Here is a 26,388-nt window from a genome sequence, read left to right as displayed (position 1 = left end):
AGCAAAATTTTCTACCATATGCCTTATCTAATGCATCTTTCATTTCATGATAAGTTTCCATTTCATCAATACTATCGTTTTCAAAAGCTACTTTTCTGTAAATGCACGCTAACGCTTGTTCAAGATACTCTTTAGTTGTGTATGCATTGTTTTTAAAGTTAAAAATGATGTCTCTAATGGATGACATGATTGATTTGTAATCTGTAATAATAAAAAAACCAATTAATCCTTTAATGAAACCATCGAAAAATTTCTAGTGCGGTGTTTTCAAGATTAACAAATATTTCACGAGGTAGATTAATATATTCATTGTCATATAAAATCTGTCTTACTTCATATTCCAACAAATCATAGTAGTGTTGTTGATTCATTGGTATACTTATGTATCCCTCAATACGTAGTCGTTCTTTTGCTACAGAAAATATATTGTTGGTAATCGTTTTTAAACAAAGTTGAAAAAGAGAATTCATTTTAAGTTTTGGATTAATAATATGTTGTGATTGGGGGAGAAATGTGGTGGTGCTTAATTGAAATCTAAATGATTCAGCTCGCGTTTTATGGTTTACTGTACCTGGAAATGTTTGAAAAATCAAAATTTTGATATATTTTCAATATCTTCATAAATTTCTAAAGGTAAATTTTGGAATTCTTTTTCGCACAGCACTATATCAACGTAGTAATTCAAAAAACGCCAAATATTCCTTTTGGAATGGTAATTTGAATCAGTGTCTTCTTTCAAAAGTTTACCCGCCATATCGTAAATTTTTTCCCTAACAGCAACCAAACAAATTTGATATAGGGTGTTCATTTTCGTGTCTTTGTATGACTGAAATAAAAAGAATTATAATCCCAATTAGAAAAATCAAAATTATGATTTTACTTTGCTAAACAATAGGTCTTTAATATTAAGGGGCTTTCTAGTAGACTTCACTCTGATATTCACCGATCCTAACCTGTTAAATATAGCAGGAATATTCAATCTAGAGCTGTCATCAACAATTACAAGAGGGTTTGTGATGCATCTTGAGCACCAGCAATTGAAATTTTGTATAAAGTCTCTAATTAGAAAATCTATACTAGTCACAATGTATCTATGATATTCCTGTGATATGTTGTAATTAGAAAATCTCATGTTATAATCATCCACATCTTTTATTGAAATCAAAAATGCACTATAACAATCAAAGCAAAGGAAATATTGAGTACCACCAGGAATTGTCACTTCATAATAACTTTTCCTAACTGTAAAAGGAGCCCTAATATTTAAGTTATCCCACAGTTCCCTATTGGTGAAATCCTGCAGGCCACGAGTCATTAATAGAATAAAATCATATTCATTTACATTTTTCCTTACGTCACGGATAATAAATAACGCAAGAGCTTCATTGGCTTTGTATTCTGTATGCTTATCGATGGGAGGAATCAAGCCAACAGTAAAAAATTCACGTTTACTTATCCCTAGCCGTGAGAGAAACTTTAAAAGATCACGTATAGGTGGAGTTATATTCTTTTTTGCAGTCATCCAAGTATTCAGAGGAGCATAGTGTGGCTGATACATAGACAATAGTGCTGTTAACGTTAAAGATTTTAAGGTAGGTACTTTAAACATGGTTAAAAAGTTGGACTTACCAAGATGTAGATGGTGATGATGTTGTAAAGAGTAGATGATGCCTTCTTTGAGGAGTTGTCTCGAAGAGTAAGTTCTCGGCCCTAATGACGAGATTGCAATGAATGTTTCCGTCTTCGTTCTGTATTTATAATGGAAAATCTCCTCCTACTCCTCAACGGATGGCTGCCAAGTGGGTTGAGAAGACTGTGCATGATGTCAGCTGCAGAGGTACTCCAACTAAGTGGAAAAAACCTAGCTCGATTCTCCCCGGGAGTATTGCAAAGTCGTTCCATATTTCCTTTCACCCCAAATAAGGTAAGAAATGCACCAAGCTTGCAACTGAATGACGCCAGCAGTGTGGGAAACACCCAGCTCGATTCTCCCCGGGAATATTGCAAAGTCGTTCCATATTTCCTTTCACCTCAAAGGAGTGTTCAGAGTAAGTTTCTGAAGGACAGCAGCAGCGCGGAAAAAATCTAGCTCAATTCTCCCTGGGTGGATTGCAAAGTCACTGCATATTTCCTTTCACCCCAAATAAGGTAAGAAATGCACCAAGCTTGCATGCGAATAACGTCAGCAGTGTGGAAAACGCCTAGCTCGATTCTCCCCGGGAATATTGCGAAGTCGTTCCCTATTTCCTTTCACCTCAAAGGAGTGTACAGAGTAAGTTTCTGAAGGACATCAGCAGCGTGGAAAAATCTGGCTCAATTCTCCCGGGTATATTGCAAAGTCACTGCCTATTTCCTTTCACCCCAAATAAGGTAAGAAATGCGTCAAGCTTGCGACTGAATGACGCCAGCAGTGTGGAAAACACCTAGCTCGATTCTCCCCGGGAGTATTGCGAAGTCGTTCCATATTTCCTTTCACCTCAAAGGAGTGTACAGAGTTTCTGAAGGACATCAGCAGCGTGGAAAAATCTAGCTCAATTCTCCCGGGTATATTGCAAAGTCGTTCCATATTTCCTTTCACCTCAAATAAGGTAGGGAGTGCGCTGCGCTAGCAACTAGGTGAGGTCACCAGGATGAAAAAAAACCCATTCGCCTAGGCATCTTGCTTAATGCAAAGTCCTTTCGGAATAGAAAAAATCCCCTTCCCAGTCTCCGCATGTTGCATGAAGCTCTGCAAAAGCGCTCCTGTATATAAAGGCTTAGCTTTGGGACAATCTCCATCATTAAACGTCTACCAGTGAGACTGTCACCAGTGAGAATTTCAAGTTCTTTCCAGTAGTCGCTCCTGAACACTCATCCACTGAAAGTGAGTATACTCTGATACTAGCCTTTAAACTTTAGTGTAAGGTCCTAAATACCGCTACAATATATTCTTTTCCTTATTGTTTCATGTGGAATTCTAACCTAGAATGTACATCACGTTCAAGAAATTACACCCGTTCGCAGTCGTTCCCTCACCTAGCTACACTTGTCCCGCTGGATATGATATCAGTGCTGTTCAGTGGGACATAATTCCTAAGCGAGGGCGGGCTCTAATACCTTGCGGTTTCTCCCTTGAAATCCCCAAAGGATTTTACGGGAGACTCGCATCCCGCTCTAGCCTATCGGTTAAGCATGGGATAGAAGTGGGAGCGGGTGTAATTGACCCGGATTATAGAGGCGAATTAAAAGTACTCCTCTATAATCACGGTGATCAAGATTTCTTGATACGAAGAGGCATGAGAATATGCCAAATAATATTTGAAAAAATTGGAACGGACGTATCTTTTATAATAACGGAAGAAGCCCTTGGTAACACTGACCGAGGGGAGGGTGGTTTTGGTAGTTCCAATCTTCAATTATGTAAGTGCAGTTTAACTTACTTTTTTCGCAATTTATACACATATATACATATATTTATATTTATTTGAAATTATAGGATGGAAACCACCACCACCACCACCACCGCTCCTGTCAATGCTACCACCACCACCACCACCACTCCTATCAATGCTTCCACTACTTCAAGCGATGTAACTGCCAGCTCCTCCTCTTCGTTTTCTTTGGTAAACTTATTTTTCGTTATGTTTCTTTATTAATCAAAGGTGCATTTATATCTAAATTTTAATTTATGTATTTATTTATAATTTATATTTATTCTTACAGGATAAACTGCGTGACAGGCTGCGCCGCGCGCAAGAAGATCGCGATTATTTGAAGAAAGAGGAGTTGGAGGAGGGACATTTGTATCGGGTGGAGCGTTTGGAGAAGGTGACCACCCGGTACGGTGAGGGTTTGGTGGGGACTATTGTGTTTAGGGGGAGGAATAGGCAAATATTCCTCCCCCAAATATTTAAAATGAGTGGAGCGGAGGTGATGTGTTATAATTATGGGGATGATAAACTTGAAATTTATATAAGAAATAAATTAATTAAAATAAAATAAATTAAAAAATGCTTTCGATTTGTTTATTTATTCCTTAGCTTTAAGGTCCATCAAACCTGAATAGATCTTTTCTCCTATTTGTTCAAATAAGGGAATTATAGACTATCGCAGGAATTATCTCCAGAGTATAGGGGCCACACCCTTGGAGTGAGGTGATTTCTTTTACACACAAAAGATTAGTGGTCACTTACTCATCAACATTTAAATTTAAACTATGGTCCTATTTGTTCAAATAAGGGAGTTATAGACAATCGCAGGAAGTATCTCTAGAGTATAGGGGCCACGCCCTTGGAGTGAGGTTATTTTTTTAACACGCAAAAGATGAGTGGTCACCTACTCATCAACATTCAAATTTAAACTATGGTCCTATTTGTTCAAATAAGGGAGTTATAGACCATCGCAGGAATTATCTCCAGAGTATAGGGGCCACGCCCTTGGAGTGAGATGATTTCTTTTACACACAAAAGATGAGTGGTCACTTACTCATCAACATTCAAATTTAAACTATGGTCCTATTTGTTCAAATGAGGGAGTTATAGACCATCGCAGGAAGTATCTCCAGAGTGTAGGGGCCACGCCCTTGGAGTGAGGTGATTTCTTTTACACGCAAAAGATGAGTGGTCACTTACTCATCAACATTCAAATTTAAACTATGGTCCTATTTGTTCAAATAAGGGAGTTATTAAAGATTTTCTTACAAAGATACCTGCTACTAACCTATATTCTCCTAATACCATCATTCATATATTGGCCCACCGAATCTAAACTATTTGCTCTATCAAAATTTTTTAAACGGGGTTGTTCCTTTACTAATCTCCCCGAATTTTAGAGGAGAAAACGAGAGTACTAGGACCAGGATTTCTACCATACCCTTAGTATCCTAGGATACTTAAAAAATTTCATCCTGTTTTTTGACCGGGAGTCGAAGGGGGGTATTGAGCATAACATGCTCATGAATTTTCTCGGTTCCAGAAGCAATAGAAAAAATAGGAAAAAATCCGAAAAACTCAGTTTTACGGATCATATTTACCTTAAAGCGGCAAACTCCTTCGGTGTCCGGGTCTCTGATGATTCTTCTGGAATTCATGCAGAATTCATACAGAATTCAAGCAGAATTCACTTCTTGAAGACCTACGCGTTGTTTACTGTTGGGTCGATGGGCTCAGACTAGTTCTGAGCCCGCTGACGATTTTCTCAGAGACTTCACGGCCTTATATACTGCTTTGAAGGTACCGTGGAAGGGGCAAATCTAGGCGTAACCTACCCATCCCACTTAGATCGCTTGGAAACGCCTTTCACTTATAGCCTTGCCTCATCCCATAGACAATATATGCAGTTTTTGAGGAGGGTTCTGAAAATGAGTATTTACCGCTGTGGTGACGAATTTTTGGAAATGCTAAAGTATTCTAGATTGAATTTGATGATGATAGGAATTTGAATGGTGATCATAGCATAAATATTAACAAAGTTATTGCGATTTTTAATAATCAACAATTGTTTATAAGACAAGATACTATTTATCTCCATAACTATGACTTGTATCGAAAAATGGCAAGAGACCTTTTTTACTGATAATTACTTGCTCTTTTACTTAAAAGGATTTATTTTCAAAAAATGTTCAATAGCAAAGTAGTTAGAGGTATTATTTCAGTTATTTACTATGCCGAGACGGGGAAATACGATTCACGTTACCTCCACGGATGAGGAGATCTTGCTAACTGCCAATGGGAACATATCCAACTCGAGTGGGAGAAGCTATGGGCTCGGCACGTGTCTGGAATGCACTGGGAGTGAAAGGGGACGCTTAATTTGACCTTGTCCCAGCTTCGGCATTTTGATACTACTTATTTACCGGCAACGCCTCCGAAGAAAACGTATCTAACCCCGCCATGCTGATGCAAGGGCGGCAATAGGCAGTGGTTTTTTAGTTTTCTAAAAAATATATTTATCTATTCGTCTACATAAATGTTGTCGCCTTCAGAATAGTCCTTATTAGATATTAGGTCATTGTGCCACCGCTTCTTCCAGTCATCGAAACACTTCTCATACTCTGGGATAGCCGTCAGCTCTGTCGGCAATTTCTTGTGTAAAACGACGGCAATTTACGGTTCCCTTTATTTGGAGAGATAGGAAAAAGTCACACGGAGCCATGTCGGGCAAATGTGAAGACTGTGGCATCGTTACAGTATTGTTTTTGGCCAAAACTTCACGAGCAAGCAATGAAATGTGAGCCGAAAGTCGCCGAACTCATGAAAAACACGTCTAACCTCAGCGGCTCCCACAGACAAAGTAAACTATGAAAGCAACTGAAATTTTCATTGTACTTCAGGAACACGTATACCAGCATAATAAAATAAATTTCGGTAGTTGAACTCCCCAAACTTGCGAGAAATTTAAAAATTAGTTCCCGCCATTTCTGAGCACTTCTTTTATCTCTTACATGCTCATTTTTGCCTCAAATTTGAAGTAGTTCTTTCATTCGGCGTAAAATTACGAAACTGACTCCATGATGCATTCATTCAAAAATGAACTAGTCATATTTATCGATCCACTGAGTTATAAAATTGATTTTTACCGAAATATTGCTTAGAGAGATAGGCAAATATTAAAAACCCCGCCATTCTCATTGAAGAAGGCTGCCAATAAATTTAATGAGATATAATTTTTATCGGGTGAAATTTCTGTGCTGAATATTTTTTTCTTGCATTTAAAGCGTGAAGTATTGGGTTTAAGACTGGAATAATAGAAGCCCTTATAGTACTTTTTTGCGGATATGGTTTCTAAGATATGGCGAAACTGAAAATTTAGAATGGATGAGAGAAATTCGTGAAATTTTATTTTCTCTTCCCCATTCGCTGTAATGTTAGTTCTTTATTACTGATGCCCTGAAATCAAGCAAATATAGCTACTATTATTGTAAAATCTAACATACTAAATGCCTCTGCGGTTTCGGTTTTGAAAACCAAGTATTAGTTTACGATATTGCTACTTAGATCGATGGAGAGGCTGTAAATGACATTCTTGGTTGATGGAAGAGCAAAGAATAAGTGCCCAAGGATTCCTAAAGAAGATAATCACCCACCTTTATTAAAAATCGGGAGTGGCTGCTTTTCATAATTTGCGTAAGAGATTGTTTCATCGCGTAGCCATCAAATTTTTTCTTCTATTCTTATTCATAGCCCGTGGAAATTTTGTGCAAGCTCCATTCTGCAAGAAGTGTCAGACGAAAGTTGTGGAAACTCTCCTGATTCTTGCTGGAAACTTGTGTATTCGTATTTTTGATAGCAATTCGTAAAGAATCAAAAATAAAATATGGTGCAGTTCCTTCCCGGCGAAGTATTTGCGGAATGTCTTCTCGGGATTTTCACCGGTTTGAATCTTTGTTATCACCGACGTTTCAGCGGACAACTTGTTCATCGTCATCAGGGTGAAAGAATAATTTTTAATGAACAATTAATGTTGAGTTGTAACTGTTATAGCCCGGGCAAAATGGGCATTGACCCCTGCATAAATTCCCAACAATTTACAGGAACGATAGGAATACCACTCTTACGATATCCTTAAAAGTCCCCGTGGGCGCAAAAACTTTTATTAGTTGTCGAAGGTCACGAAAATGGGTTTATATTGCATTTTATGGCCTAGCGGTGAGTTTTACGATGAAAATTGCTTCGGCTAAAATTTTAGATGAGGAAATTTTTTTACAAAACTCTCATTCTCCTTTTTCTCTTAGATCTACCATTTCTGAGAAAAAAAAACCATTCGAAAGTTAGCTGGAGCTCTCCAATAATGTTCGGAGAGCGCAAGAATATAGTCATATTATGTATATTATATTATAATAGTCATGCACAATGCGGAGAATACAGCTAACTTTCGAATGCCTTTTTCTCAGAAATGGTAAATCTTAGAGAAAAAAGTAGAATGACAGTTTTGTAGATAATTTCTTGATATACAATTTTGATCTGAACACTTTTTAAAACTAACTTTTTTTCGTAAAACTAACCGTTTAGCAAAAAATAGGAAAAACCCCATTTTTCTTTTTTGTGACCTTTGACCTTGAATAAAAGTTTTGCACTCACGGGATCGATGGGGACTTTTCAGGATATCGTAAGAGTTGTATTAGTAACGTTCCTGTAAAATTTCAGCTTGTTGGGAATTTGTGTAAGGGCACCCCTATTTTTTGGGCTGTTTGACCGGGCTATAAACATTCTCAGCAACCAGGTAGCTGCTGACCCTCCGGAAAGATCCTGACAAGTAGTTTTATTTTTTTATCCGCAGATAAGTGAATCGTGTTTTGTTATTTTCATGGGTTGACAGAGATTCATTATGTTTTATCACAAAAAGGACTGAAAAATACGAGTAAACGGAAAAAGAAAAAGGATACAATGAAATGAGTGAACGCAAAATTTTAAAGGTAAAAGTAAAAATCATGGACGAATTTGGAAGAAATATCAAATATGAAGAGCTAAGGAAGAGGAAAAGACGCAGTGTAATGCAATGGTCACGCGAAAAATAATAAAAAATTCATTGTAAAATATAAATTATTTCCTAATTACTACAAAAGAGATTAGTATAATTTTGATGAGAGGAAGGCTTTCGATAAAGCCACAATTATCAGATGACTTAGAAATCAACGATCAACTGATGCGTCATTTGCCTGAGTGAAAATAGTTTTTGAACAGGAAAATGGGACGTATGACGACAAAGGAGAACTTTTGAATGAAAGCATAAAAAGCAGTGCTTTAGTTCCGGCTGAATTACATATAGGGGACTAAAAAAAAATCTTTCAGAATTTTTAAAATTGCCTCCCTCAGTAAAAAAACATAGTGACATGGACATAAAAATGATAATCACTTGTGAAATAGAGGCAAGAGCTCTGCGCTTCGGTGTGAGGCGAAAAAACCGTGGTGTTCAACACATTAGGCGAATTTTCTTCCTTTATGAAGCGCTGAATATTTGCGTGGCTTATAAGTCTTCACTTTGGTCTCATGTTTCAACAGGCGATGCCCTTTCTGGAAATTTACGAAATTTCTTTACCTGACGAAACGAATACTTCGAGATCGATTGATATGAGGCCATTCACCTCAATTCTTCCTCTTCGTTTTGTCTTTCAAGCCAATTTTACCGGAAACCCATATCCTCATTGATTGCCTTCTTGGAATCGCAACTGAAGCTTAGCAGAGTTAGCTGCCGGAAAATCGGAAAATTGCGAAAGCTGAAACCTTTTTGCCCCAGTGAAGTTCGCGTTCTGTAAGCATGAATGGGCGAATTTAGGCTTTTGCCACATTCTCTGAGGGCAGTGTTACTGGAGGACCACTTTAAATCAGCTTCATTAAACGATTATTCAAGTTTGTTTCCGTATAATCTTGGTTACAAATCATAATAGTAATATTTGACCGATTTGCAATGATATTAGTTTACTAAGAAATAATCGCATATTCTTGTGACCAAACCCTTACAATCATCTTAGCTTCTCAGATATCCGCGGACTGACTGGTGGTACTTCATCTTTCGGGTTACTCACTGTCCAGATTTGCCGTAGAGAACAGTGTCACCAGTGATTATTCTGGCTCCTTTAAGTATAAGGTTCTGCTCTCCCTTTTTTCCCCGTCCTCGCATTTAATAGTAACAAATCGGTGATTGAACGAGCTACGGCCGTTTAACAGTTGAAAGAAAATATAATCCCCATGGCCATACTCTTTGCTGGGTAAAATATTTGAAGGTGGCGTGTAGGAAGTGAGAAGGATGACATTGGGGTGATACAGAAAAATTAAGCAGAAACTCAGTGAAACAAAAAATCGCACATTTTCGCTCACTCGCCAACCAGATTTGCTCTAAGGAATAAAATTCCTTTGAATTTTGCTACTTAGAGCAAAGTTTTAGAGTTTTAAAAGTCCTTAGGGTTTTGCTCCTTCAGTAGATCCTTGAGGAATTTATTATCTTTCAACTTGAATAGTTAGCGTACGCCGCTGTAGCTATGGAGATAGCAGAAACGGGCCAAAGTAGAGGAAAGAAAACCTACAGTCCTACAAACCTACAATGGAAAACGCCATTAATTACCAAGACCACGCGGTCAATGCACATGCCTTAAAATTTTTCGTCACCGGTAATTCGGAGAAAATCTCCAGAATTCATTAATCCAGAAAACATTAAAATGTTGCGTTGTCACCCGATGTACTCCCGTGGAGAAGACACTGGAATCGAAGGACAAAATAGCGTAAATTAGGTTATTGAGTGAAGTGGTTGTGGCTTCATTGAAATCCTTTCTCCCTCGCGTTGCCATCTTGGATTGACCGCTAGGGCCTATCATATAGAACCATGAGCCTCTGCTCAATTGCCATGGGGAATCTGGAACTTGGGTGACGTAGTGTTCAACGCAGTGGCCCGGAATGCCAAAGGTTTGTCGTTCAATTCCCCGTCCTGGGGTCATTTTTTCTCATGAAAATTCATCCGAATTCACTTATTTGTTGACTGTAGCATATTTCCTTTGTAACAGAGAAATTAGCATCACTTCTGTGCCTTGTACCTTTAACCTAATCCTGTGCTTGCAGCAACAATCGCACCCTCAAGCAGGTGTCGTTAACCGTTACCTACCATGCGTATGAGAGGATAACGAAGGCAACTACAGAGGAAAGGGAAGAAACTGAAATGGCGAAAATGTCCAGGAATTTGCTATCCCTTAAGTTAGCCTTTTAAAACTTATGTTGTTAATAAAATTAACAACATGAGTTGTATTTTGTAACATGAGTAGTATGTTGTAATTAAAATAAGAAATTTAAAATATGGGGAAAAGGCTTTATTTTTGTTTCTCAGATGGCCAAATCAAAGTACCTCATGCATAGTATTCCTAGAACGTGATGGACTGTGTTCTCCGTAGAAAAAATGGCTTGTGGCTTTAGTCTTTAGTTTTTTTGTACTTGAGATACAATGCTTTAAATAGTAGTCCATTTCTGTAATAAACTTCACGCGGTTTAGTTTTAAATTGGGAAACGTCGATTGAGTGACGAAACTCATGTTCCATGGAAATTAACTTTAGACAATAAACATGAAGAGATTGGTGAATTTAATTGTTATAGCTAGTTACTATAACTCTTATCTATAGTTACAATAACTTCTTTTTAAAATGTGTTAAAAAAATGGAATGACTTCAAGTAGCCTAGAACTCGAAGTAAAGACCCTCCAATAGCTCCAAGATAGTAATTGTCTTTTTTGTTTTCAAATTGGGATTTTAAATATTTATTACCTAAAATTCGTATATGCCCTTTTATTTTTTATGATTTGCATCCTTACATACATGAAGTGAGGTAATATGTAGTATGAAAATATAGTATGGACTCTATCGAGAATGATTAAGGAAAATATGCGACCCTTTCTAACTTTAAAAATCCTAAAAATGTGATATAAAGGTAACTGTTTTTTGTGCCAAAGCTCCTTGGTTGCGAGCAAATTTGTAATTTTTATTTTTTCATTGCCTAGCAATGCAAAAATACATTTTAGGCCACCTGGGATGAATCTTATGAGCTTATTGAAATAATCAGAACTCCAAGGTAAGGTACTCCAAGGTATACATAAGCTGCAGGTGGCCAAAGCGTAAATAATTTACACTTTGCTGATACAATTTAACTTTGTATATTATTTCCACTAATTTTTTCTGCAGGAAGTTTTGTTGAAATATTGGAAGCTATATACATTTGCTTTTGTCAGTGTTAAGCTTTTGTCAGTGTTAAGAATTTCCACAACTGTTTGCAGCAAATTAAACATGATTTACTCGCAAGGCCATCCCAATATTCACATCAGGTATAGGATAATTTAAAAACCATTAAGCTGTTTTCTCTCCGAATTTTGTACCCCAAGGGCTTCCCAGTCGAATGTTACACAGCTATACTGTTGTCCGTTCACCGAAATTATTCCGTCACCAATTTCGGAGGATCGCTTTCCTCGCTCGACCAATCCACGACGATTTTGAGGTTTCGCCATTTAAATATACACATAATCCCCAAACGAAACCAGCCTCGCGTTGAAAACTACTGACCGCCTTCTTCTTCTCCTTTCTCGATGTTTTCTTTTTTTAAAGTCGCCACCAGTGTGCACCAAGGCTCAGTCCGCCCCCTATAATATGTAAACCAGGACACGGGGAGGTGGTATCCACGTGTGTTTATTTGTTGATATGTGTGCATCATAGAGGTAAATATATTCCAAGAGGAACAAGTGAAGGGGGTGGAGCGAGGGCGTGCAGAATTCCACGTGAAGGGGGCGTGCGCAGAGGGGTGGCGAGTCGCCCGCTTCCACGGTAATTCGCAGTCGGAGGGGAGGGGTGGGGTTGAGGATTGTTGCACGGGCGTGGGAAGAGCGAGAAAATCGCATTAGCTCCTTCGGGAAGCCGTACACTCTTGCAACATCTAACGGGAGTGCCTTCAAGGATCGGCCAAGTGCCCTATCCCCTTCGATCTTCCTACCCTGGAGAGAGCACAGCTTCGTTTCGCCCTCTGCCCTCACACGGCGAGGAAAAAAAATACTTGGAAGATTCCCTTCACGATGCCGAAGAATGCATGGGGTCAAATCGTCTTTATGCGTCTTCGGCTCAACCTTAGCCCCCATTCGGATCCTTTGCGACGGACCTTATTCTGACTTTAGTTTTTAGGGATATTACAAATGATGCCCACTACTGATGAACCATTTAAGTCCACGGCCTCAGAAATATACAAAGAAAATATAAAACGGAATGAGCAGCTAACCTTGACAAGACCACGGGAGGCGATGAAGATATTTAGGACGAAGATATTTAGGTCAACATAACAGTTAAACTTAATTTTTAATTGGTTTCCAAGTAGACTGCCTCCACATGTGACAAATCCGGTACATCACGTGCAAATGACGCTCAATCTCATGCAATGTTCATACATTCAAATAGGACAAAATCGTCCTCATGATCGATTATCTTCTTATCTGGTCTCCACCGCAGAGTGCGGTAAAATCTCAAAAAAGTGTTCATTTGTCCTACCAGTTTTCCTACCCAGAAATTTAATGTTTTTAATGCTATGAGACCTCAATCTCACCCCATGATGAGGTGAGATTGTGCCTTTAAAAAATTCAGAATCCTTGAGGATAATAATGAAAAATTAAAAGTAATAAATGAAAGAGATGCTGTCAGTTTCACTAAAAAACTTAATTTTCGGCACTACGCGTTCAGACGCTTTCACGTCATTTTCAAATGTGTATTTAAAGTTCTTTTCTTTCCCAATTGTAGGATTGGGGTGGGAAGAAAGGGAGGGAGGTTAAATTAAGGGTGGCGATGGATTCTTCAGTATGGCATATTCGTTGCGTCTGAGGATGAGGCCATTGTGTCCGTGTCCTCAGTTTTCTGGATTTTAAGTGGTCAGAGGAAAGAAGAATGGGTTAATGGGTGAATGATAGATGTAGGGGGGGGGGGGAGGGGGAAGGTTCCTTTTGAACTGTTTATTTATTTATTTTTGAAATTCATTCTGCTACCAGTATGCTATCGTCTGGTGGTGACACGAGAATTTAAATAAATGAAAAGCCGCCCTACCTAAGAGAAAAGTAAAGGAACTGAAAATATGCCTACAGTGAACGAACAATTCTCTAAAAAGAATACCACATAATAAAAAAATGACATTTGAACCAAATAACTCAATCTTCAACGCCACTTAATGACATCAACCAAGAATCGAGGAGCATTTACTCTGAAAATTTTTAATATTTGCGGGGAATATCTTAAAAATTTCTTCAGCTAGTCATTTTATTCCTCTAATCCCCTATGCAAGAGGGGTATCCTTCAAATTATCCGTTTTCTGCTTCCCGAGCTTAATTTTGAATTTGTGATCTTTCCTTCCTATGCTCCGAAGTGAGCCCAGATGTTGGCATTTTTTCCAGTCCCGCTCCTTTATAAATGCTTTGTTTACCCCACGTAACCTATTTTTGGTTCTCTTTAATTTAAATGGTACGAAGAAGAGAGCTCAATGTTGATTTTTCCGTTAGACCAGAGGGAGTGGGTTGGCTGTAAGATAAGGAGGTCACGAATAATGTCCACATTCTGAAGTATATAACTTCGTTATGATCTCTTTACAGTCTTTTTCTCTGTGCTCGCTCATCTCCTATATCGGTGTAGCCGGCGAGAGTTTCGCTGCTTATACCCAAGCTAGTGGTTTTTGAGGGGGGTAGGGAAGAATTAGGTCTTTTACTCCGTCGCTGGATGTGAGGGGTGAAAAGAAGCATGAGTTTTTGCGTGGTGCTCCTAGAGCAGTGGTTGTTGGGTGAAAGAGCAGAAGAGTGAAGGGTAAATACCTTGAAAAGGCAGAGAAAATGAGGGAGAGGGAATTTGAAAATATGTTTTCATTGAGTAATTCATTTCCTGCAATTTGATTTGGCTACCAATCGAGTTGTCATCTCCGAGAGGGTATCAACGTTTATGCTCATTCACCCAATCCTGAAGTGCCTACCTGTTAAGGGCCTGTGTATTTTGGTTCGAGTAAGTCACATCTGAGTTCTAACGCCCCGATTTTCATACTATTGCCAATTTTGTGTTTGGAATTGATTTGTATTTTTGGAAGGCCTAGTAGCAGTATTTACATTTATTTTGCGGGAATGACTCGTTAATTTTATTAGTGAGATGGTCCATGTTAAGTATCATTTTTGTTGAGTTTTGCGGTTGGTTATCTAGAGTTAATGATGCTGAGGCTTTTATAATTTTGCGTGTCATCTTTTTCCGTTTTGGTGTTTTTATGATATGATTGGAATAACGTCGAAAGACTCCCGTTTTGTTAAACTTAAATCAATACCATTCTGTATATTATGCTGCGCAATGGAGGTCGACATAATTGGAAGAAAGTGAAGACACAAGCAATAGCAAAGGAAATCTCCATCATATAGCGCAACTGCCTATTTCACCAAGAAGTACCTATGAAATAAAAGAGTTGCTTTTTCCATAGTGTTACATTTACTATTTACTTTAACATTTGTTTTCCAGAGATATTAGAATTATCTTCGCTCAACGTATCGCAATTTAATTTTTCAACCAGAGTTTATTAAAGGAAGCTTCAAAATTTTCCTTCCTGGTTTCTCTAGCGGCTTACGATCTGGAGGAGTTGAAAGTGTGCCTGCGTTGTAAGTTTGAACTCAACTCACACTCTGAGCATAAAAGTTTTTAGTGACGGTTTAGTTACTTAAGTTTGTGCGAGAACTCATTCGCCTGTACACAAATTTTGTCCTAAATGTACTAAACTCATTCAGATAGTAAACCTGATTGTTGATTTGGTTAGGTGAGGCATACATAGCTACGGGCGTGTGTATTCCACATATTCTAGTCAGGGTGGCTTATATATTTCCGTGGGCCACCTGGAACCCTGAAGATTTTTTTTGGGGATGTCCGAATCCTTCACACGAGATTTGAACTTGCGACCCTTCGATTAGCAGGTAAGTGCTCTACCCACTGACTGCCCGCTAGCTACCACGCTATACAAAGACTATTTGACGAAAAAGTTAATCATAGCTCACTCACACGATCTATCCTTTTGATCTTCATCATTATTCCATATTACTTACCACATTTCAAAAGCTCTGATTTTTCCGTTGCTGTCATTTTCCATGCCTAACGAACATAATGAAGCATGCTCCAAATGTAAGTCCTAATAAATTTCTTCTTAACTTAGATGCTTATATTTTCTGCAGTAAGATGACTCCACTTTTTAGGCATGCCCTCTTTGCTTGGTCTATTCTGCTCACTATTTCAGTTTATTTTTGCCTATTAATTTCCAGCCGTAGGGCAATTTGATGATTATTTTTGGAAGAAAACCGTTAATAAAATTGTAAGTGGACAGGAAATTTTCGTCAAAAATATGTTTAACCTAGTAGAGTATTATGTGAGCATAAATATTCACTTAGTGTTAAACTTAAAGTACCTATAATTTCCAAATCGTCTTGCATAGAAGGAAAATATAAATCTCAAGTCACGATGAGGCAACTCGATCTTCCTATACACTTGATCCCAAAAATTTCGTAGGAGAGAATGGGTAGGAAATATTTTAATGATAGGGTACATTGAAAAAATTAATTTCAATGACAGCAATTTGAATGGAATTATGCACTATTTATATGGAAATAAAAAATTGAAAATGAAAATATGTTCTTCAAGAGTTAGCGAAAATTTGAGCAGTCGCCTAATTCAGCCATAGAACCTTACTAAATTGATCATATAAGCTCAGATCATGTCGATTGCTTTGTTAAATGAACTTAATGTCGCAGAAATAGATTGAGTACATACGATGGAACTAATGGAGAGAGCACCAGTTCTGATTATAGTGAAGTTATTGGAATGTGTTGTTGCCGAAAAGTAGTAATTGTTCAGTCCAAAGTATACGTTACATTTCCAAGAAGTGTGGTGACTTATGTTTCGTTAGTAAACACGATACATTCAAAATATTCCTCGTGGTAATTATGAGACTACTATTTTGCAGGAAAAGTAGCGTGTAATCAAGCTCCATGCAGTTGGTAACGAGCAGCAGTGAATAAGTATCCAGTGGGTAATCAATTAAGAACGCTTGTTCCTTTAGTATCTTGAGTAGAGGAATTGCAATGAGCGATTGTCTTGTCATGACGTTTTAAACCCGCCGTAGCAAGAGGATGGTAATGGTGCTGGCGAGTATTAGAATATGGCTATTACATGTTGAACTAAAAATAAGTGTTCTAAATTATGCTTATAATGTATAAAGTTGTAGTGTCAATGTAATTTACTATGCTATGGATTTTATTAAGATTAATGGACACGGAATGTACGAAAATCATTGGATAATTATGTTTCCTGCTATATATTTCTTTCTTGTTCTGAGGCCTGAACCCTCAAAATATCTCTGCAACAAACTTTAAAAAATAGCAAGACCTAGTCATAAAAATTGATAGTTTGGTACAGTTGTTTTAAAATTTGTTTTTTATTTATTATTTTTTCCTGGCATTGTTTAAGTTTTATATTGTTTCGATGAACAGGTCGAAGGTGTACACTTCGCCTATGAATATGTATTCCATTGTGAGCGTTAAATTACTTCAATATTCTATCCATGCAATCTTTAGTGCACGTTCAGGTATCAAGAATCTCGTTGACAGATATCCGTGCAACGATCAAGACACATTATAAAAAAGGATGACCTTCTCGAGAAATTACTTTATCGTTTTTTGTATCTTGTCTATCGGAACTAATTTTTAAGTTTTGCGTATTTTTTTTAATTTTTAAAGATACGCAAGTAATTTCAAAAGTCTATGGCATGCAGCATACACTTTTTCTATCTATTTTTTGCATCAGAATCACCGGAATAAGGGCTTGAATTTCATAACTTCAGTTGTTCAAGTTGACGAAGATGCATCCTTTCAGAATAATTTGAATAATTTTAGAACTTCAACTTTTCATCAAACCTAAAACTCTTCCTTCTCCCATTTCCCATCTCTATTTTTTATTTTGGCATCCTCTTGCTCAGCAGCACGGTTCATTGTGAATATTAAATATAACCATGGTAAAACTGCGAAAATTCCGAATAGATTCATATCACTTGAATTAAGTACATGGTTGTTCACCTGACGCGAATGCGGGAGTTCCGGGTTCGAATACCGGAATCAAGGGAAATGATTTCGATCGATTTGAAAAATGTTTCCTCTGTGCCATCTTCGCACTTTCACCGTGCTCCCGATAAATATACAAAACAGGCGATTAAATCTATTGAGCGCGAAAATGCTGGAATCTATGATAGTGACGGAATGGGTAAACGGAAAAGTAGAGTTTATAGGTTGGGTACTTTATTTCCTCTACAATTGAAGCAAAATCCAAATGCAGTCGTCTTTATCAACTCATTTAAATTGAATTATTAATTTCTAGCTATAATTATTATGGTATGTGTGAATTTTTTTGAGAGAAAGATTCTTGAGTAAGCTGTGAGCCTTGAAAATTACTACTGAATATTGTATTTAAGTGTTAATGAAGTGTGTTCTCAAAATTCTGTAGGTTACGAGTGTTGCAAACATGATTTTATTAAATAATTTTTGCACATAAAGATGTTATTTTGAGTAGCAAAAATTAATCTCTTATATGCATACCTATTCACATTTATGTCATTATATTTTAAATTTCGAGAGTGGAGCGAAGCGATACCTTCTGATCCAGTGCTTATAGTCATCTAAGGACTGAGTGATGATTGGAATTGTATGTTTTCTTTTTTTCATTTAGTTTAGCCCACAACACATAACTACAACAGTTACCTGTGTTATTAAGGCCATTTTACCCGATAGAATAATTTGATCGAACAAATTCTTCCGAAATATATAGTTTGGTTGATTAAAATTATAGCAGGCTATTTATAATCCATTAGATTTTCCAAGCCGTATTCAGATTATATCTCCATCTTGTGGAACTTCTAAGGAATGCTAGATTTGTACGCTATTATAATTTATATCTCACTCAGGTGTTCTTACAAGAGAGCCCAAAACACATAACTACAACTGGCACACTTGGTATTGTAATCCTAAGGTTGGTGTACTGAAATTAGCCATTTCTCCCTATCCTTCCCATGCAAGTTATTTTAGCACCCTGACGCTCTTCTTCCCCATATTCTTCTTGATCTCTCCTTGTCACCTATCCCTTTGTCTTCTTCTGAGGACTTTTCCATCAAATTTCCATTTCGTTGTTATTTCACAAGTAACTGCTGTACCTTATCACGTGGTCAATCCACCGTGTTCTTCTTTGTCGTGAAGTGATCCATAGTATCCTTTATTTTCCTATTCTTCTACACAACTCCTCGTCTATCACCCTACATGTCCATTTCATCTTAAGCATCATCCTTCTCCACCACCATATCTCGAAGGCCTCCTTTCTTTTCTGGTCCCTTTTTCGTTGGCCCAAGCGTCTGAATCATGGAGTATTACTGCCCACACATATGTTTTCACGCAATGTTTCCTTGACTCCAGTCTTATGACTGCCGAGCATAGTACAAAAGTACTCTTTGCCGAAGTGCAAAAAGGTTATGTAGTGTTTGCAATACGTTTTCAGTGACGTGCTTATCTTAAATTTTCACTATTTGTCTACGAATCACCCAAATTTTTATCTATGCTTGTATTTTTTTGCTGAATTAAAATTAGTTGCAATATATTTTATTAAGCTCACTATTCTTGTATCACAGTTTATACTGCTGTCAGCCAGCAATGAATTGATACTACCTACTGCCTGAAAGACAATTACATCGGTATTGACGTACATCTCAGCACTAATGTTGTATTATGGCAGTTGTGGAAGAAATTCAAAGGTATAGTTCAATTTTAATGAGTTAAAGCTGAATTAAACCTTCGTAAAAGCCATCTTACTTCTGCAATAACATATACTGTTCCAGTTAGATTAAGCTTAATAGTGGCCTTGCCATCTCCATAAAAATATGGCCGAGGAGTAAGAGTTATTATGATAAAATTTAAAGTAAAGTCTTTCCCAGAATGAAAGACTCGTTAAGAATTACAATCGCTATTTCTTTGTGGATTCAGGGGGGAGGGAGGCGAGAAATGGGGGCAGAGATCGCCGTCCCCTTAATTGAAATGATTGCAGACTATAAGGTGACTCTCCAATGAATGTTTTTATTTCAGCAGCTATAATAACAACGTTTTATGAATATCTCAAAGCTGCTAGTGAACGCATATCAGGCTGAGATGCATTATCACTGAGGTTATGAATACCACCAAACCGTTGCAGAAAAAAATGAACAACCCCCTCCTCCCAAAAAGGGCCTTAATCCGCCCCATTTTAATGGCTGACTGAAATCTTAAGTTTTCCACTAGAGAAGTGAAAATATTCCCAAATCACTTCAACGTCGGTCTGTTATTGAGATAATTTTAGGCAACATGAGAGTGATTAAAATTTTTGAAATGTTAGCTGACGCAATCAAATATCCTTAAACTAAAGATGGTGTTTTCCTTTATAATATACTCCTCTTGCAACGATAAACATGTTGAGGCTTATCAATTTTCGTCTGTTTCTACGGAAAAGCTATGTACTACGTTGTATACAAGAATAAACTACTTGGCTTTGTTATTTTCAAACCTTTAAAACATATATTATGTTTGAATACTTTATGTAGTATGTTTTTATTTGATATCTAAAGAAAATCCCTTTGTGGGACATTATATACATTATGTAGGCATCAGAAAAATATTTAGTGCATTGAGGGAATATACCTTGTGAAATAGCGTCGAGGTTACGGCGGTTTAAACTATATACAGTGTATTAGAATAAAAAAAGATCATTACATATTTAATTTCTATTTTAACCATTACTACTACAAAAACAATAAATTGCATGTTGTTTCCTAAGTACCGCTCAGTTTTATATTGAAATTTAATTTCTCCTTAAATGATGAAATGGGTCCTAGCCAAAACATATATAAATATTATAAATGCCTCTTCTAGATAATTCTACGCTAAATAAAAATGATAGCCCAAATCCTTACTTGCACTGATATCATTATGATTGCGTGATGATCAAGCTATTTTCTGAGTGTGTAGGGTTTTGTAGTATCCGTGTAGAATTTCAGTTTGAGTATCTGTGTTATTAAGAATCTGTCGTATGATTTATACCGCAGCCGTTTTACTTGCGACCATTGCATCACGTGAAGTATTCGATGTCTAAAATGTAAAATTCATCAGCTGCTCTACGGTAAAATTTGAAAACAGAGGTAATAATTGAGCCCATGTTGAAAAAAAAATTGTTTTCGACAGCTAACAATCGTTTGCTAGGGTTCACGCAATAAGAAGTGTAGATTAATACATATTTTACGGTTTTAAAGTCTCCTATTTCTTAAAAAGCGGCCGTATTCTATTCAAATTATACATATCTGTGTATTAGTAATTTACAATTGACTTACGAGTACCTTTATCTTTGAAGACAGGTGGGACTCGAACCCGCGGCCTCTTGTTGGGCAGGCAAGTACTTTTATCGCGCCGCCACCGAGGCCGGCAGTGAAGCAGGTGGTCCTTCGTTTAAATTTCTGAGGCGTCATAGCCATCAATCGAGACTCGTATGATTCCGATGACCATTGCCAATATATTAGACGGCCGCGTCGTTACTAAAATAGATTTGACAACTTCGATGCTTGCCAAATTCACCCGCAGTGAAGGTGTTCCTGACTCTGCTCAGAATTATTACGATCGGTTTTCATTCCGAAATGTTGGTTCCGATTGGTTGCAGTACGATCGTAATTTTTTGTGCGTTAAAATTTGCACTGAAACGACCAACTCCTCTCTTCAATAGAGTGGCCTATAGCAAATGATAGGAAGATGTCGAAACGAATACGATTTCCCCAGTTAAAAGTGAACAATAATTGGTACGCAATGACCGACATGAATATTTTCTTATTTCGGTATTAAAGTGTCGTGATCTGAAATATTGGCTTGCTAAAGCCTATTATTTTACCTTATCCTCTGCGGTAATTGCTAAATTAATATTTCTGAAACTTTCAAGCAAGCATTTCTTTTTTAACTTATTCAAATTAAATCAATATCATATAAAATTTACATCTATAGGACGTAGACGACTCACTACGAGAGCTCATATCTTCTTCGAAATAAAAATTTTCAAACATAATAAATTTCAACCGCTTTGCTCACCAATCGGAATCTACCGTTCGGAATGGACACAGATCGGAATTATTCCGAACGGTGTCAAGTTCACCCTTTAGGAATGAAAATAAGGTTTAATGGCTTATAAACCAATTTAATCGTCACAGAATGGTTGAGTTATCAAGTATTTTTTATAGCAATTTCTGTGTACACTTCAATAAGCAGTGTGTAATTAATCATATTCTGTGACTTATTTTCGTCATCTCTAATCCATGGGGTATCGCCGGAATACAGGAATCGAAGCCGGGAAAATAAAAGTAAAGCACAAAATTCAGGAATGAACCTTGAATAACTTTTAGTATTTTCCACGTAATTTTTTTTCTCTACTACCATGTTTTCGGCGTTAGTGCCGGTGCATAACATAGGCAATGATTCTCTTATGTATAAAAACTTTTTGTTACATAAATGAGTTTTTGTACTATTATTTTTATGCAAGTCAACATTTGTCTGTTTATACAACTGAGCATGTCACCCTAACATCAAAACCATAGTCTTAGATACATAAATATTATGTGGAAAATACAAAATGTACAGTTGTTGAAGATTTGTTTCTCAAAGTAACGCTTAAAACAATGAAATCTTTGAGGAATCAAAATTAATATCTGCCGATGGCATCTACTCACTTGCAATCTTCAATTCCTCGCTCCCTTCCGTGACTCCCTTCTGGCCTCCTCAGTGGCTACCGTAGGTGCCGCACCCGGTCGCCGCGCGGGGCACCGACTCCTCACCACCCAGCACCACCGACGCCGACCCGCTCCCGGGCGCCACCTCGATCGCGGACGGGTTCCCGCTGCACCACGGCGTCCCGGCGCCTCGCGTCCCGGCCTTCACGAACGGCGTCCCTCTGGGTGCGGCCCCGCGCATTCCACGACAATGGCCGCACTCGAAGAAGCACGTCGACGAAAAGAAAATCAAAGGCGTTCGGCTCAGTCCAGTGTCTTTGGTGTCCTCGGAGGTACGTCCATAGACTCGGTAGGATTCAGACTATCTGGCCTTATCTCAGCCCAGCGCTGCCTCCGCGGTTAGCTTCGAGAAAAACACGGATTTGCGAGACAGGTGGGGGTCGGAGGGTGGGGGTGGATCACCTGGGGTATGGGGGCTGCGACTCAGGGTAGGGGGTGGGGATTTAATTGGTTTGATTACTATTGGTTAATGAATTTTTACTATTGGTAAAACGACGTATATTTTTTGGGTGGGGGAATTCCTGTTTTGCTATCGGTTTCGCGGATTGACTTCTCTTTTGTTTTTTTTGTTTCTTGCTAGCGTGCCATCGGAAGGGAAAGCGATGTTACCGTACGTACAGAGTACATCTTGTCGAATGGTGATGCTTGCATGGATGTTGAAACACCTCATTGGCGCATGTGTTAGAGAGGGCGGGGGGGGAGTTGAAGAAGGGGACGGGGGCGCTGCTGGCTGAGAGCGCGCCGTCGGGTGCTGCGAAGCGTGTGTGGATGCCGTGGAAGGTGGTGCAGAAGAGGTGTTTTTGCGCGGGTTAGTGTGTGGTGTGGTGAGGGGGGGCGCCCCCTTCTCCCGCTCCCGTTCAAATCCTATTGCGTCCGCTGCAAGGCCTGCAAAGGCTTTACCCCCTCCGTCCTCGTATTTGTGTCCACGCTCCTGTTTTTTCCTCTCGCCTGTCCACGCGGCCTCTCTGCTCGCCTCCACTCGTTTTACTTCGTTCACGGCCGCGGCATCGGCGTCTCTGCAGTCCTAGCAGGAACTGCATATTACCGATTCACTTATTTTTCATTTTATTTATTTCTTTTACCTGGCCCAGATGAGGCCACTATCCGTCCCCCTCTTCCTCTGGACCAGGGCTCTCTTTATAAGGTTATAGATACGGAAATAAAGGAATACAGTCATTAGTAAAAAAATTAATGTGATGATAGATAATTTATATTATTATGTAGCTATGCCACATTGTGTTTTTTTGTCAGCTGTCGGATCACCTTCGTCCTCGACCAGTCACGTCTCTGGTCATTCGACAGGGCGTTAAATGAGCGGACAAAGATGCATATAATAAATGATCCCGCCATACGCGAGGACCTATGGATTGGGACCAGAAATTTGTTTCCTCCACGTCGCGTGTTCCACGTGTGGATATCGTTGAGCAGAGCCATACTGTTGTGGATGAAGGATGGAACACGGTGCTTCCAGATTTTCCACCCATTGTGAAATGTGGAGAAAAATTGTCACAAAATTTTGACCTTGTATCGCTGATGTGAGCCAAAACTGAAAGTAATAATGATGTTTAGATCGAAAACGCACCATTTTTAATCTACGGAAACTACGCCGATTGATCACTAGTTTTCCCTGCCGCCGGATGCCTTAGATACATAGCCATCTCAGGCAGGCAAAAAATTCGAAGTAATGAGCTGTCTAGAGTATCCGACAATGGAATAACTATCGGTCAATCGGAGCGCTTGGCTCAAAGTATTTAGAAACTCTTAGGAAATGCGATACGATTCGGAGGTTGCTCTGACTCTTATCTCCATGAAATTCTCCTTTCGGATAATAATTCACATTTGCATAATTCTCCTGTTTTACCGTCATCACATGCTCCATATATATCTTATTTTAAGCCGTTTTTTTCCTAAGCGCTTGTAAATGTCCATGGATATGAATCAGGTTTGACGACGAGACTTTGGATTATGACCGAAAATCCCATAGAAACATCTCCAAGCCGTCCTGAGATGAATGAAGTTGTAATGTCGTCATGATAATTCGTTCACCAGTGTTTGTGTACATTTCACGCTTAATGATTCTAGGTCACGATTGAGAACATTTATCTACCTCTCTCTTCGATGAGGACAACGAATGGAAGGAAATAACGATATACCCCAAAATTTGATTTTGCTTTCATTTGACACAACTTTTGGGGGTCAAAAGATCAAAATTGATAAAATTTGCTCACGCTCAAAAAAGCCTAAGATCTTTTCTTACGCCTGTGCGAAATTATATGAAAATCGAGTTAGATATAGCTTTTAAAATAATATTAATAATAATAATGATACGCGATTAATGGGACAATACGTGTGTAATTCTTAGTGAGAACATTCGCGAGTGTTCTTCATAATGCTTAAAAACTTTTGGGATGTATCTCATTGCAACTGTTGTGGTGGCCTCATAATTTCCCAACTGATGTTAATCGCTTTATGGAAGGAATTATTTGAAAAATGTGTTTTAAAAGTCCCTTGTCATCTTCCTTTCCACCTGTCCATCTACGATTGTTTTCAAGAGGCCATCATGTCTCATAGTGTGGCTAACTAAGTTGTCCCGTCTTCTCCTTAAGGTTTTTAGAAGATTTCTCTTTTATCTCACTCATCTTAGCACTTCTTCATCACTTGCTCGGTCAATTCATTTTATCTTAATCATTCTTCGGTAGCGCCACATTTTCAATAGCACCACGCTTGACTTCTCTGTTGATCCCAACGTGCAAGTCTCGCTCCCACGAGGAAACATGCTCCATGTGTAGAAGCTGATGAATTGTTTCCTTACTTATATGCTTGTGTTCTCCGATGCATGCAGATCCGATAAATAGATTATTCTTATAATTTTGGAATGCCCTCTTCGCCTGTGGTATTCTAATTACTTACTGTCCTATTAATAGTTTTCCATTTCTATCTATAATTTTCAGCACTTAAATTCGCACGTTTTTGATGAAATATGGCAGAAAGTTAATGAAATTTGGAGCGATTTAAATTTTCTAACGAATTTTTGTTGACCCTAAACGTTATATTGCGGAGATCGGGTTGCATTGGTGGATAAAGTGCCGGATTCCCACCTTGACGACCCGGGTTCAAATCCCGACGATGGCGGAAAATAATCATAGGCTGTCCATGCTTGAGTGAACCTTGTGGAGGGCATTTGGAGTGCAGTACTCTGTCCGTCGGATGGGACGTTAAACCTTGTTCCCTTGGGCGTCTTTCGGTGAGAAATGGCCAATGTCGGTGCCGGGTTTCTCTCCTCCCTTTCTTCCCCAACCTTCCTTCATGGTGTCATGGCGCGAATGGTCTCGGCTGTCGGTAGCCTCCTCCAAATGCTATACCGTACGTAATTTTACAATGGCCGTTTTCCAATCCACGTAGTATTCACTCATTCCCTCGTTCCCTTTCTTCCTTGCACCCTGCTCCCTTACTAATGCTCAGCTGGCGCCATAAAGTGTAAACGGAAATAATGCGAACTATTGACAGTAACGAAATATGAAGCGCAGAGTAGTGTTAGGACATCTGGTAGTTGATTTAAGAATCAATTTCACCCTGCTTCTCGGTTTGTTTATTTGTAATTTAGACTGCTTAGTATTTTTTGACTTTTCTGGCACCGATTGGACGCTCTCTCTGCGTATGATAAACAAAAAATTACTTGCAACTCCAGTTCAAGATTTCTGAGTTTTCCATTGCCGCCATTTTCACGTCCACTTCCTACGAGGGCACGTTAACGAGGGACCATCCGCGCGTTCCCTTGTCCACTTACCCTTCGTTCCCTTGCGCCCTCGCCGATTGGATCCACCCTTGCTGTCGTCACATCCGTAAGTTGACGATTGAAAAGTGCACGAATGGTGAATAATTGCGAATTGGAAAACGGCCAATGTTGACCTTTTGACCCCTTAATGTGGGTCGAGCAGCAAAATCAAAAATTTCCATATGGGGTATATTTTTGAGTAGGTTTTCTCGTTGATGCTCATAATGAATGAATATAAGATTACGGGTTCTCCTGCTGCGTTCGTTGTTAGCAAGAGACAACAGTTTCAGAAGTCATCCT

General features: G+C 38.5%; 1 protein-coding gene across 1 annotated transcript in view; it reads right to left on the bottom strand.

Moving 5' to 3' along the window:
• The window catches only part of LOC124162871 (transient receptor potential protein-like), a 77,762-nt gene extending 54,803 nt beyond the window's left edge, over positions 1-22,959 (bottom strand). Inside the window, exon 1 of the mRNA XM_046539562.1 lies at positions 22,254-22,959. The gene's annotated coding sequence lies outside the window, so the exon portion shown is untranslated. The remainder of the gene's footprint in view (positions 1-22,253) is intronic.
• Positions 22,960-26,388: the final 3,429 nt, after the last annotated feature.

The sequence above is a fragment of the Ischnura elegans genome, chromosome 7, assembly GCF_921293095.1.
Source record: "Ischnura elegans chromosome 7, ioIscEleg1.1, whole genome shotgun sequence".
NCBI lineage: Eukaryota > Metazoa > Arthropoda > Insecta > Odonata > Coenagrionidae > Ischnura > Ischnura elegans.
This window is presented reverse-complemented; position numbering and strand designations above follow the sequence as displayed.